Source organism: Syngnathus floridae, chromosome 20 (assembly GCF_059516105.1).
Source record: "Syngnathus floridae isolate MCC-2025c chromosome 20, RoL_Sflo_1.0, whole genome shotgun sequence".
Lineage (NCBI taxonomy): Eukaryota > Metazoa > Chordata > Actinopteri > Syngnathiformes > Syngnathidae > Syngnathus > Syngnathus floridae.
This window is the reverse complement of record NC_142432.1, coordinates 4,139,921-4,155,661: the sequence shown is the minus strand read 5'-3', so window position 1 is coordinate 4,155,661 and position 15,741 is coordinate 4,139,921. Positions and strand designations below refer to the sequence as shown.

Below are 15,741 nucleotides of genomic sequence, written 5' to 3'. Positions count from 1 at the left end.
CAATTATTCTAATGTCATTGCGGAAAAATAGTAGATGTACAGTAAATAATAGAATGAATGATGGCCACTGTCCTTTAAGCTACTTCATGTTCAGACACGGGTAAAGCTTTCGTGTTCAAACTTCCAACAATTACAAAAAAATTATGTTCAGCGTCACATTGGTGGAAGAATAGCTGTGGGAAAAGAAAAGAACCACAATCCACCCAATAAAGATATTGCTAGCTCAGATCATATTTAATGATTTGTTTTGGATTTAAAAATGACAAAATACGAGATAATGTTAGTTTGACCCCAATTGGTATGTGACAAAATAATAAACCTTACAAAGGAACATTTTCTGTCAGATGGATTTCCCATCCCATTCCCAGAGGGGAAAACTGAGGAAGAAAGATGACAGCAAAGGCAGAGTCGCGGCCATTAATTCAACTGTGACCTCCTTCCAATATTTAATCATCAAGACTGGCTTCGAAATCTTTGGCTTCCGTGAATGTATTATTGATGGACACAAACAATCGTCAACAATGGCAAGTCGTTTATTTGATATCTTCGATATCGGGCTAACGTTCCAGATAGCCCGATATGTCTAAAATGGTCGAATTATTTATATTATTTATATCGAATAAGTGCACTAATGGCTACAATGGGTTTTTACAAGGACATTAGCATATATGTCGGCCAAGGTTGCGAGGCTTTTACGGTGACAAAATCCATCAGACAGGCAGTCATAAAATGTCTGGGAAAGTACTCATAATTGCCTCTGCTGATTTTAATATGATGGAATGTATCATTCTCACAGCTGTTTATTGACTATTTTATATCAACTGAAGTCATCGGTGTCCTTTAAATGACAGAACAAGAAATCCATAAAAATGACTTTTGGATTTGCTTTGTTTGGAGACAGGCAGCATTTTGTCTGAATTGAAAATTCTTTGCATTCCTGACGTTCTGTGCTAGCACTACTATGGTTTCTTTTTTTCCTTACAACAAATAATGAGTTCACTCAATGATCTGGGAGAGTATTTGCCAGCCAGGCACCACTTGGGGAAAATATTATTTATACAAGCCTCAATGTATTTGCACGTGCCACTAAGCAGATATAATGTTACACTAGATCATTAGAGGCGACTTTGTTCCATCGTGAGTAAAGCTCAGGCTTATGTTGTCTCTGCCATTCATCCTTGGGGTTATCTTCTCATTTGGCACCCCCCCTCCCCTCCACACACCCAAGAAACAACTCATTTGTTTAAAAAGGTGGGATAATAAAAACAATTCCACTTCTTAGTTTTTAGCAGCTATGTTCATTGACTTCTTCTGAGGACACATTTATGTTTAAAAAAAATAATGCACCTGTCTTCAGATACAGCCGCTTATATCCTTTACAGGCAAACTTAAATGTACATAACCTTGGCATCCATTTGACAGCAGATATAGAGATTTTCTGGTTGATAAAATCTGATGAATGATAGGGAAAACACAATCTCCTGGTGCATATTTTTCAAATGCGACCGATTATTGCTCCGTTAACATGTTGGATAGAAACTCGAGTCTGAGCAATGCTCCCTAGATCAATCTGATTGGATGGCATCATGGGACAATTTTTTTTAATCCATTCAGGATGTGCTTTCTTCTCATCACTTGGCTCGAGGAGCATCTCCGAGCACAGGAATCCGCTTGCTTCCAAGTCATACTCCAAGCACATTTTTTGGGCAATTGATGTTACAGACATTGCATCACTAAGATATGAAGAGAAAAACTACCAGAACCCCAAGCACAACAAATGCTTATCCAATCCCAGTCCTTTTTTTTATTTTTTTATTTCCCAATGCAACCTCAGTAGCATTACAAAAGCATCTGTAGGTTCTAGGGTTTCAAACTGTTAGAAGCGGGCCAACTTTAAATCATAAAACCACATCCAACAGGCTGAAAAGCCATGCAGCGAGTACTCGCTTAGCGAAGATGTTATTATAACTCAAGTTTTTTTTTCTACTCATTCTCTCATTTCAGTTAAATCTCAGCTGGAATACAGAAATCGGGCTCACCCGCAATACTGCTGGATGTTGTCTCGGTTGCATACGGGGCTGTGGTTATTGAACTCATGGATGAGGGTAAGTCTTATCAGATAGGTTGACTCAATTGTCTACTGCCATGTCCACATCAGTGATGTCGGACATCTCCTAAAAAAATATACCAAATAAGCTGTCCCTTGAACCCAAAATCCCTTCAAGGCCAATTCAAGCCACAGCGGAGACAGACTAAGAATAACCATTACATTCTCCAATTTGTGTCAATGCCTGCCAGTGCCCAGTTAAACTTAGGTTAGCTTCTGTGAGGAGTTTGAGAAAATTTTATGACGATACTTCAATCCTTGCAATTTGAAGCAGACACAATTGTAAGAGTGGTTATCATATTTCAGACATTGGCTTACAGTATTTTTTTTTTTTTGGGTGGATGCAGGTCATCTGTAAGGTCTCATGAATTTGGTTGGCAAAAATAAATGCTACTTGAGGTTCCCTTGAGCTAACAACCAAGATGACTTTTATTCTAATCCGAATTCAAGTCATATCAGCAATTTAAAACAATAATCCAAGAATAGTTTCATCACCCAAAAAATCCATCAAAGAAAGTAGCATGAACTCTGACGAGAGCATTGCCAAGATCAATATTGTGTTATCAAGAGGGCCACCCCCTCCTCAATCATCGCCTCTATTCTTGGCATGGCAACCAAAGGGGTCTCAGCGGTATGCTTTGATTAGACTAGTTTATTACCCCAAGGCCGAACTTGATTTGGCCCTTTCCGAGCTGTCCCTCCGAGGCTCTTTGGACTAAACCGCCACTGCTCCACAGGCTTACATCCACAACTGAATATAACCCTTGCACTGTTTCTGTCTACATTTATTCAAAGCCAATTTATATTCATATTATTTATCCAATGGATTTTTAGTGTGGGAATTTAAATCCACGTCCACAGTTTGGCTTTAGCTACAGGTGCTTCTACTCTGGAAACGGATGGCAAAATATGCTTACAATGACGAGACGGCGTAAAGTTAAATGTAACTGGTGTAACAAAATAGTGTAGAGCTGCAGTATATGTGCGTAGGCAGTTGTCCATTCCTCACTTTTGCCATTTGTGACTTCCTGCTTGTCAGTTATCAACAGTATGCCGTCTGTTCTTTGAAATGTATCACAGGAAACAATATACATCATGCTTGTCAGCTCGGAGAAATCCGTACTTGCAGGACTGCGACTGGTCTTGGCAAAGTGAATCTTCAGGATGTTTAGAGAATAAAAAGGAAAAAGGGGAAAAAAGCATAATAAGATTTTTTCATGACAACATGGGGGCAATAAAAAGATAAAAAACAGAACCTATGCATCAAAAAGACAACAACTTAATTTGTTTAAATTTGGAGTAAAAATGAAGGATGGTGAGTGGAAGTGGTTTGAATCTGATTGTTTAAAAATGAGGTGTTACACTCCTGTGTACACGTGGGTTTTACCTTCGAGCCTGCCGCTTGGACGGTGCCAAAGAACCGCATCTGCACGAGCCTCCTGAGTTCTGTGTTACATATCAAGTGTGGCCGCCCAAGCGCACACTGATTTGCGATTTTCCATCCACTTGTTGTCCAAGATGGATCTGTATCAGGGCTATCGTTTTTGTGTCATTAGTCATTTCAGGCCAGACACTGTGCGGGAATTTGAAGTAGGAGAAATTTGGCAGTGTTGTGATATATATATAAAATGACAGATAATACAGGGAGGTATGCAGTACAGGTTATTTAAGTTGGAATAGTTTCTAAGGAGATATTGATCCTGCGTACAAGCGAGGTAACTTTGCTACAGCACGCAAAACTTTTACAGGTTGTCTTTCTTTGCACAGAGAAGAAAGACTCCTAGCGAGACAAGTGTTGAGTTTGAGAACAGAGATGGGTGTCCTAGATTCCTGGATAAGTGGAAGAACGTTTTAGCCATCATGAAAGAGTGCTATTTTGGCCTAGAAATTGAGCTGAAACAGAGGCGACGTATTTGAACGGTGGACACAAGGCAGAGCTTGTCACAAAAGACAATGCTTACCAATAAAAGATATTTTCCATCAAGTTCAATCTGTTCAGCCACAATAACCCCAATCGCACAATTTAATTAATTCAATATGGTTATCGAGTGACCAGTACTAAAAAAAAAATAGTGAGTAGACTAATTGTGTCCTCCTGAAATAAACTCGGGGATGGCTTCAGTGAACTAGAGAAGGTAATTATCATTTTGATTTTTGGAAGCTAATAATTATGAATCTATCAATTGGTGCGTCTGCTTATTTGTTTGTCTTTCTACTCTTATGTTTTCTATCTTCTGCCGGATGGATTATTGCTCACACAGATCCATTTTTCTGATCTTTCTTCAGGGTCAGAGGTTCAGATACCACATGTGTAGGTTGCAAGCATAAAACCATTCCTTCGTGTTATTCTCATTATCCAAAAAGAATATTTCAGCAATAGAAAGTGCCTCACTACTGATGGCAACAGAAGGAGAAAAAAAAAAAAAAAAAAACACTTATAGGACCAAAGGAGCCTCTGGTTTGTGCCACTTTGCCATCGTCATTAGCATGTCATCCTAGTTGTTTTCACAACCTATTCAACACCTAATGGTTTTCCTCCTAGATAATGGTTTCCTCAAGGCCTTGTGATTGGTGCAGAGACGGAAACGAGAAAAGACATCAGTGAAAAGACACTGGTGTGCTTTGCAGACGTTTCTGCTCCTAATAGAATAATTGGCCTAACTTGAGAGGTTGGAGAAATCAGTGGAACGGGTCAAAGTAAGGGCAAGGTACCAGAGCCTCGTATCAGGGTTACCCCATAATGTTAGTTAAAGCAGCTACATAATGGGTAATTTTTTGACATTTTAACATTTCTCTCAGCTTTTTATCGGTTCATTAACAGCTGATCAATACTCAGTTGCATATTTGTATTGTTTCCGCTGGGCTTTCCAGTGGGAGCTGAATAACAGATGCAGAATTGAAGACAGACTCGGTAGTAACAACGGGCCATCTCGAGACGTGCTCTGCATACGTAGCAGGAACGCTCACATATGGTGTGAAGATCCACTACATATGCAAGAACACTACTTTGACAATTTTTATTGCAAGTGAATATAGAGCTAGACATTTGGAATACAAACAAGAACAGCTTGGGTCATGAACTCAGTTCTTTGGAAAGCCAGTGGGCCATTTTATTACTGCACTTAAGGTCGTTTTTTTTTTCACCAGAAAGAAAAACAAACCTTGTTATCAGTGGACGCATTTACCAACTTATTTTCCTTTTGACACTTCACAACTCTCTACAAGGAGCTTTTTAAAAGCTCATCTCAACATGTGATTTACATCTGACTTAATGCATTACAACATACGGGGAGGACATGCCGGTAAGCCAAAAAAGGGGAAGGTTGGGGGATTTATGAAGGGAGGGAAGATTATGTTGATCATAATCTGGCAAGAAGCAGGCTGAACTCAGAATAGATATGGTAGCCAAATGTCTGCGATGAAAAAAGAAACTCAAATGCAGTGGCAAAGGGAGATTTAAAAAGCAAAAAGATATATGGCCATTATTATTTTAGGATAAGTAAATGAATGTGTTTTCGAAATGGAAAAAGGTAAAACTGTCAGACTTCTACGTGGATATCTATAAATTTGTCTTGAAAGATTTTCATATACATAAAGGTTAATAGATCCCAAACTACAACAAGGGGAGGACATGACAGACAAAAGGTCGAAACCATGACAATAGAAATTACATAAATGATAGTTCTTCAAAATTATACTGCACAAAGAAAATAGTATGCATATATAAAATCATAAATATGAGAACTATATATAAAATAAAAAACAGCAAAAGTGTTCTCACAAGAGTCGACCTCTCTTGGAGGGCTGACAAATGTTTTGGAAGAACTGCAAAGCAGCAGGGGTCCAACTTTGACTTTCTGAACTTGCCCTCAACGTCCCCTGTGGGCATGTAGCGATACATAAATACTAATGAGAAGTTGTTGCTTTGTTCAAAAAAATGTATATACTCCTTTCCTAATTGCCCTCATGGGATTAATAAAATATTGTGAATGGCTGGTGATCATTTTAGGGGGTAGACCCGAGTCAGAAAATGAATGTATGGCTTAATGAAATACAGCTATACTTATCTACTGTATATATATATCTATTCTAAACTCATCAAAATCAAATCCCATGTGATATTTTAAGTTTTACAACCAAATGATGCAATTATAGAACCTCAAATAAAAACCTGATTACAATTACGACGCCTGCTGAATTTGCCGTGCTATTTTAGCAATTACAAATGAGACGCCACTTAAACAGCAAGTGGCTCCATTCTAAAATTTACTTTGAAAAGGAGAAGCAAAATATATACCAGGAGAGATTCTGGGACCGATTCCCGTTGTTAAAGCAGTTCCAAGATACAAGAACAGAAAAAAAAAAGGCTTCAAAAAGCAAATCACAAGGGGTGGCGGGCAGAGAGATGAATACACACAAACCCTCAGTCCAAAGAAGGCGAGAATAGTTTATCTTGGATTGTGGCGGGCTGTCTCGTTGTGGTCAGCTAGTCGAAGAATCAGTTCCATATGTAGCTGCTTTATTCTTGCATTGCTTATACATCGAGTGGTAATATTGGTTGGATTTTGAACACAAGTGCTTAATCTTTATATTCACAGGGTTCAATGTTTGTCCCAAAACTTTTGAAAATGGGGTGTACGTGACGACTCGGATTGTTATTTTACCTCATCACGCATTTCGGGGCTTCCTATGTGTGGCCTTTCTTGAAAAGAGTAGCGGAACATCAAATCTCCTCATACAGTCTCGTCTTACCTCATCCAATACCACAACTAAAGCCTCTCTATGACTCCGAAAGCCGCAAGCAAAATTAAGCACGGCGCTCCATTTGGCTTGTGGCGCATAACGACCAGCTCAAAACATCACCCTATGAACTCTGCCTAACACTATGGCATTTGACAAACACGTTCCTTCCCTTTAAATTGAGAGCGACAAGGCAAAACAAACGCAAGCGGCACGGGCAACGACGCCGACGTGTTTTGACATGATGTCACTTAACAGCAAAAGTGTAACGGCGACAATAAACTCGTGCCGACTGCTGTGTTGACCACTATGTATAGAGGTATAAATACTAGTGTAGTGGAAACACATGTTGGCATTCTTCACACCAGATGTCGACCATGGAAAAACCAAATACAAAGTGGTTACGGGCCTCCTGGACATTAAATTACAATTATGTCCAATCATATCTGGTGTTGGGAGTGTGTCATTTCATTTTACCTTACTGTGATGGCATTGCAACCTTCCACCCATTGCTCATTAACTCCCCCCTCCGCCCCCAAAAAAAGTAAATTAGGGTTTGGGGTCCTTGTATACTTCCTTCGAATCAGCAGAACACCATTGGTGAAATGATGCCTTCTGTATTGAAATGAACTTTCTAACCAGATGATGCAATGCAAAAAAAAAAGACCTGCTGCATGCATTTCCATCTGTTTGATGAAATGAGTTCTGATTGCAACTAATAAAAGTAAATCACCTCCCCTTCACTTTCCTCATAGCTCAACTCCCGCTCGCACCGAACCAGGCTCTGGTTTCCCGTTTTTATTTCCTTAACCCTGGACTTGACCTTCTGCTAGTAATTAACAAGTATACTGAGAAAAAGGAAAATTGTGGGTCATTATTATGATAATTACAGTGAGCCGGAGGGATTCCAGGAGAGGCTGCCAGGTAATGTAACGCAGACGTCCTTGCGACACAGCAGCTTACGTCCATTTGTCTTCTCGCACCGGGCTTAATGTTAAAGCAAACTATTACCCAGCTGCTATGAACACCCACTTAAGAAGCCACTTCAACCTTCTGAAGTGTCGGCGAATACAAGTGTGTAAATCTGTTAGTAATGTCTGACCAAGGTGTGTCTATTACTTTCCATACTGTTCCCATGAATCATCATGTAAAGTGAGCCGAGTCATCCTCCGCTCGCTAAAAGCGTGACCGAGCCAGGCGAGCAGTCCAGCATAAACAAAGTGCATGCAAAGAGACTGTTGTGTCATGGAGAGAGGTCTATCTCTGTTGAGAGATTGTTTAGTGTTTTCCTTGTAGTTATCCTGAGAAACGAAAACAGCACTTTTACGTGTCACTTTTCATTTACAAAGTGGGTTAGGAAGCAGGCGCACCGGCCCAACGGGAAACAATGCCCACATTCAGCTTTGGGAGCCTCGGGCTTTCCCGACGCTGACTGGAAAAGAGCAGAGGTGTGTATCTGCCGTAACGATGGAAGGAAGACGTTTTATTTTCGAGGGATGTAAGATTAGGACCTGGGAAATTCCTCGGACGTGGAGTAGCATAGATGTATAAATTTGAGTATTACGTGAAAAGATAGCATAATGGACGGAAGCATAAAGGTAGCAAGTACGAAAAACAACATTACTCAGCTCTCTGTTTTCGAGTATGTTCCCATTTCACCAAGGTCTAATCCATCAAGCAAAAGATGTATTGCTTTGAAAGCAAGAGTTGATCTATAAAACACAAACATGTGTGCTGCCTGTTTTAATCTCATTAGCTGCTCTCTGCTTGTGTCATTACCTTCCCTCTCGTGCTTTCCACACTCTGATGTAAACAGGCAACATAGACATTATGCATAGTATATATATCTGGCACGCTAAAATATCATGTCGTGTAATTCGATTCAACCAAACAGGACAGTCTGCAACCTGTTTGCGTGTAAAGACTTCCAGGCAAATGGAATGAGAGACGTAGTGATTCAACTGCCCTAATTGTGTCAGAGAGGGAGCTCGCGAGCCCGTGAGCCACAGATGAGAAAAGCATGGCATGTCAAATTGCCAATAGTTCATTCCAATGACGGCCATTCATGGAAAAAAGTACTCCAAGTTCATCACAAAGCGTATCGATCAAAAGACTTTCCTGTCTTTTCACAATTATCATCTCCCTCATTAAGAAAATCCACAGACATCAATCATCCACTTGGACTTTTTACAATAATAACGCTGGCTATGTCATCTGCAACTGCCATAGCTCGGAACTAATGTTATTTGTAGGTCTATAATGGCTAATCCAGCTGATCCGCCGGTATCCAGCGTGAGTGCTTTGTTGAATGAAATTAGCCGGAGCCATGCAAGGCAACGTGTACCATGGCATCGACTTTGCATTTGAATCACACACAATCAACTTTAATTGCATTGATTGTGTATTACATTCATGAACGTAGCAGGCCAGAATCTCTAAGCCTTCAGTCTTAAATGACCAAAGCCATTGGCATCATTTAAATAGCACGGTAGCACACTTCTGGTGCGGTTTCAATGTCACAAATGCAAGAATTGACGATATTTCTTCATTAAAAAACCATCAAAGTACATGACTGATTGCTTTCCAGTACTTGAATGTTTTTATTTCAGAAAAACTGAGACACACATGCTTTTTTTTGTCTGGAACATGAGAATCAATGTAGATAAAAATATAGTTTCTGGAATGTTCGGACTGACTATTTAAGAATTGCTTTTTGCAACGTTAGCCTGTAGCTCACAGTGGAGTCTTGGAACACAATCTTTACAGAGGCTGAGCGACCTTCACTTTGAATTTCTAAGAAGAAATAATGGAAATGGTATTTTTGAAGTTACAATTTTTCCTTTGTGTTAAAAAGAATGTATCAACTATGGTGCCGCTTTAGTTAATGGAAAAAGAAAAGTCGTCGGCGCGCTTTCAGACATTTATTGTATGATGCAAACAGTGAAACACACAAAATCAAATTAGAACGTTAGACTACGCCAAAAATCACGTCCAGACGCCCACACAAAAGCTAAGCAGCAATTGTAGTGATGTGAGCCAACGTCCTAAAGGCACACGAGGAACACTCCGACTTATTGTGTTTCAGTTTATCCCACAATAAATGTACATTTATTATTTTTATTTGTAAACAATATTGTTCACCCCAAAAAAATTGGTGGATTGATTTAATAGCATTTCACTTCATTCTAATTGGGATTATTGATTTTAAAGCCATTTCAGCAAAAAAATGAACTAGCATGGTGAGGGGAAAAGCTGATCTCAAAAGCAGATGAAAAATGGAGAGCTGGAGCACAAAAGATTGCGTGCTATGAAGAGGACTTTATAAGATGAACTGAGTGGGAGAATTCCAACAGTGACGAGAGCACAGACCAAGCAGGTCGCATTGAACACGTCAACACAAAACAAATGTGAAAACGGCATGGCACATGCGGCAAGCATCGACGAATCTGCTATTAACATCGACGTCACTGAGCTCTGAGAACAACCAAATGAGAGGAACAGAGTCAGCCACAATGGGCTTGACAGCCTATAATGTTCTCACATCAGATCAGCGGTCAAGTTGAGACTGTGGGCACTATCCTCTACTCACAAATATATAGACTATAGAATCAAGATTAAAAGAATCAACAAACAATCTGAAATCTTGGTTTTAACCGATGCATGTTCTCAGGAGGTACAGCAATCTGTGAAAATGAAAATGGTTGCACTCAGGCGGATACGAATCACACGGTGGCTTGACGTTATGGTCGCAAGAAGTCAAGAAGTTCCCGCAACGGGGTATGCGAAGGGCAACAAGAATTCCTCTAAGCCACGTTATGGAATTCACGCAACCCTATACGGCACATGTCGGAGGAAGGAACTCCGAATGGTTTAGGTGTGTACGAATTTCCCCGGGGTGTGGTGAGAAGAGTGTACCGGCTTGGAGCCAAGGTGGTGGTCAGGGTGAAAACCACAAAGTGAAAATAAAGGCAACAGGGACCGAGACATGTCCGGCTCACATGAAAGATGGGCGGGGCCTCAGCACACAACAAAGTGAGGTGATGAAAGATGGGGTCCCGTGGACTTGACCGGTGGAGTGTTCACCTCAAATTAACATCCACACAAAGCAAAAAGGCAAAACTGGGAATAATGCGGAGAGTTCATGGAGATGATCAGATGCTGATGGTGATGCATCTCCCGTTTTTAAAGACATGTTACAATGAAAGAGAAACAGAGGCCAGGATAGAAAAGGAAGTCATTTGCAGACATCAAGCCTAGACTGTCTGAAAATACTCATGGCCAAGTTCAGAGTAAGTGTGTCTGGTTTTGGTGCGCTTACAACTTCAAGGTTGTGGGCTGGCTTTACACAGGCGAGAGCCTCAAAAGCATGTATGGTAATGGCTTTGGTATGGATACCACAGTAGATTATCAGATATACACGATTTTTTTTTTCGAACAGTAAACGGAACATTTCATCAAGAACTCACTTTGACTGCTGCACATTGATTGATAGATTTTGAAATTGACTCTAATAAGTAAAATTTGAGTCACTCAAGAGAGCTACCAAGCTTCATCCTCGGGCACCACTTACAAGAGTACTTGTAGAAGGGGAAAACCTTTTCCAATACTGATGCTTTCCAGGGCAAGCTGGAGATCAGAGAAAAGATGTTCTGCGCTGTTTATTGGCATGCTCGGCGTAATGAAGTTCTCAGACACCTCAAATATTTCACAAGTTAACAAGGAGACATGGAAAAAAAAAATGACATGGGGCGCAGACAAGAATGATGCCATTGAGACGTTCATTTTTCAAACTATTTAACAACTCCGTGGCCGGAGCGAGATGCAGCTGGACGCGTGGGGCTTTTTCCGTGGTTGAAAAAGGGGTGGGGGGGTGAGTAAAAAACCATCTTCCACTACATGTGCCAGACAAAAGTGGAGAGAAAGAAAGGAAGAACAGAAGGATACGGCGAGAAAGGGAGGAGTGTGTGTTTCATGGCACGAGAGCGTCCATCAAGATGTTAACCGAGAGCAGATGAGAGCAGGAGACGAACTCACAATTCACTCTCGCAAATTAATTCAATTTATATTAAAACTACACTAAAATTATTCATCTGCCGTATCAGCCGTTTTAATTATTGATGACCCATTTATTTTACAGTGTTTCCGCGGTGAAGAATTATTGAGCAGCAGTCTCGGAATTCCAATGTCAACCTTTCCTCCCCCTACCTACTGCTTCCACTGAACCCACTGAACATTATCCATCACGCCTAACATCTTGACCTCTCATCGATGGCACTTCCTTAAATTTGACATTGCTCCCCCATAGCCACGGCGAACAACCCGTAACCGAACCGCGGTTAATTCCTTCTTCAAATGTTCTCGGAAGTCGTGTATGCTAATAGATAGCACGTGGAATGTGACCATTGACACACAGGTCCAGCAAAATATCTTAGATATTATTGTTGAGAGGGGATTACGCAATCTGAAATGAAACCACCCTTGTTTTCAAGCATCCATTGCCGTAAGAGCCCACATATGTTCGTGTTCATCAGAGATAATAGGGACCATAGAAAAACAGATCACTATGCTTGACTAAATAAACCTACTCGGACATTCCTGGCATCGACCTCTAATTTAAGTCCTCCAGCTCCGCCACCGATCGTTTTTCAGTCTGCGGCGCTGGATCAGCAGGTAACTGCTTTTCTTCGGCGGGAGGGACCAAATTCTGAAGTGCCACAACAGTGTTTGAGTCTTGAACCTCAGCGCACATTAGTCAAAGTCCAAAACGTTCTTCTGGATCTTCCACTTCCCACCAGAAGAGCTGACGGAAACAGTTGGGCATAATAACTTTAATCACTGTCGATATTAGTCGTGTTGAAGGGGTGGATAATATGCTCAAAAGTTGTTTATTCACGTGTGAGAAAAAGGAAAAAGGTCAGACTAAAAGAATGGAACGAAGGGGGTTTTAAAGACCTGATTGATATCCTCGCCATCGGAATGGACCGTTTGAGATATAATTAAGAGTGATAGAGTTTCTGTCACACAGAGACGACATTCAAAGGCAAAAGTGTGTTTTGAAACCCTCGCCTTGTTATTTACATTGGCTTTGGTTACTAAGGTAAACGTTACCAAAAAGTTAGCCAAACAAGGAGTGAAAAAACACTAAGGGTCTGATTTACTAAGATTTGGAACCTTGTTTTGGTTATTTATGTCTGTAAATCTCTTTGTATGCAGCTGTGGTTGTTTTTAAAGTGCTCCATAAGTAAAGTTGACCAATGGTGGATGTTCTAAGTGAGCTGGAGTCCATCCATGATTAATGTCCGGTACTTCTAAGACAAGTTGCTCTGTCGTAAAGCTTAACCCATGCTACTCAGTCTGTACTTTGATTTATGACTGTTTCTTTGGATATATGTATTGTGAGTGTACGGAGAAGAAGGGTTAACTGTCCTGTAGACAAAGATCTGTCTGTACTCAGCTTGGATCAAGAGCTAATGTTGACTACAGAAGCAGGGGCCAAGGGAAAACACACACCGAAGTGTGTGCGCACGTTCGTAGGCGGTAGCGAGACTTCAAAAATCACACACACATCCCCCATCGGGTGGGATCATAGCTACATGTTAAGATTGCCATACATGAGCTCATACTGATAGGTATCGTAGTCATACTATGTACACACACTTCAGTCACGGGAACATCATGTTGGATTGGAGTGACGTGAAAAAAAAATATGGCTGAGCTAAGAATATAGTAAATATAACAGTTTTTTGACTAAAGTGTGTACAGATTTGTAATTCATAATATTGCGCAAGACTTATTATATAAGCAAATAAGCTTTTTGACATTAAGATAGGGCTAGATTTATGGTAAGGCTTAAATTTTTATTAACATAACATAATTTGAGCGGTATGATTCAGTGTCCTCCTTTATGTAGTCGGGCAGATGTTGACAGAGGCAGATAAATGTATTTGACTAAAGACCCTGGTGGTAGGGGAATAAGGGACTAGAGGTTCATCAGAGCTAAAGACTCATGGTGGATGGTGGGGGGGTCGGGTTTATGGGAGACCCCGAAAAGTCACAACAATCAAGGCGCTGCATCTGAGGTAGATTACATCACGTCATGAAATACAAATGAACTTGAAGGAATATGGTGAACACTAAGAAACAGAAGTAATACGAAAAGAACGGAACACATTGAGTCACGACGACACGACGGCGGACTCTTTAGTCAGTTAACATCTTTGACCTGCTACAACATCATCCGTCATTTCAACGCTGTGATGTTTTAAAGCACGGGGAGGGTGGGAAGCAGGCAAAGAAAGACAGAGAGCAGTCCCCCATGTTGCCTTCTTCATGCATCTTGTTCCATATCTCAACACAGATGACAGACGGGAGTTATCCGACGATGTATCACGTCTTTGCTCGTCCGAAAGCATCACATTTTCCACTCTGTCTGTGAGCTATTAAAACATCTTAACAGTGGCGGACTGATATTAAAAACATGCGGGACAGACTAAGCTAATAAATAAATACCCTAAAATTGAGCCAAAATTGAGCATCTCCAATACATTCCAGCTATTCATACTTTCCTTTCTCTTCTATTAATCACTGTAATACATTTACAATGTTATTGTAAAATCGTCCTCCTCATTCAGGCAATTTTGAAATAGTTGGAGGCATCCCAGCAGTATTCATGATCATTTTATTTGGAGAGATTTTTATATCAGTCACAATATTCATTGTGTCTCGTTGTCTTTAAGGCATGGTTGACTTGAGCTGTCACCTGCCGTGTGAGTGCAACCAGGGCGGAGGTGCAATGTCATTTTATGTTAGGCAATAAATTGGCCTTCCATTAGTTGCAACCCGAGACCAAAATACATTTCATCCAAGTCTTCAACCTCAACTTCAATCGTGGTCATTTAGAGTGGCGGCTGACTTGAAAAACAATCCTCCTTAGAAATACTTTGATACGCCATCTCTGGGCTTTGTCCTGTTACCCGATAATCCCGGAGAGACGGTTTGCGGGGCATTTAGCAGGAAGCATAAATTTGGAAGTCTGTCATTTGAAAAGAAGTGTAAGAAAGAAAATCTCAGGCTGATATTTGGAGGTCAGTTGAACAGGCGACGTGGGTTGTTGCCATTAAGAGCCGCAAGAAAAGCCAACATGTCCTTTTCTCCAAGTCCAAGTAGGGTATGACCAACATTTTATATTCCATATTGCTTGGAAGTCTTTCATCCAAGTATCACAAACTTACGCCTTTTTCTCTTCTCTTTTTGCGGCTTGACATTTCAAACAAAGACACACAGCAGTAAATCGCCCCCCTCCCCTTTTTGCTACCATGCCAGGTTTTCACATGGGGTTTACACAGGTGTGGGTGTGCTAACATGTGGATGTGAACCGGCCCCAAGCATGCCCATGTGCACCGTTCAGACACCGGATGATACGACCCCCCCCTTCCCCGCCCCTCCCCTCCAGATCTTCTGTATCAGTCTGTATCCGGCTCTGATAAGTGACATCTCATCTGGTTTATTACCTGTGCTCATCCTTGCAGATTTGTTTTTTCAATTATCAGATCCATGGTTAGATGTTTGGGTCTGAAGAGACATGCATGGCCGGTCGTCAAGGTAGTGGGTGGATTGAGAAGACAAAAGTCACACGGTGGAAACCGGGGGATTGAGCGTCAACATTTAAACGTTATATTTTACTGTACGTTTACGGCCTTAACATTTTTTTGTGGCTTTTTCGACTTTACTGACTGACCTCCGTAAACTATTCTTCGCAGTAAGAAAACAAAGCAGTTTCACTTTTGACGCTACATACACAATATTAAAGCTACTTAAGAATCAAGATAATGTGTCTCCTCTAATGTTTCAGCTCTCTTAGGCACTAAAGCAACAATTCAGATGTTCCACCAGAT

At 40.8% G+C, this 15,741-nt stretch overlaps 1 long non-coding RNA gene across 1 annotated transcript in view; it reads left to right on the top strand.

Annotated features, from left to right (window-relative positions):
• Nucleotides 1-15,741, top strand: part of LOC148380854 (uncharacterized) — a 65,886-nt gene that overhangs the window by 32,263 nt on the left and 17,882 nt on the right. Inside the window, exon 2 of the long non-coding RNA XR_015854634.1 lies at nt 2,005-2,105. This is a non-coding gene — a long non-coding RNA (uncharacterized LOC148380854). The remainder of the gene's footprint in view (nt 1-2,004; nt 2,106-15,741) is intronic.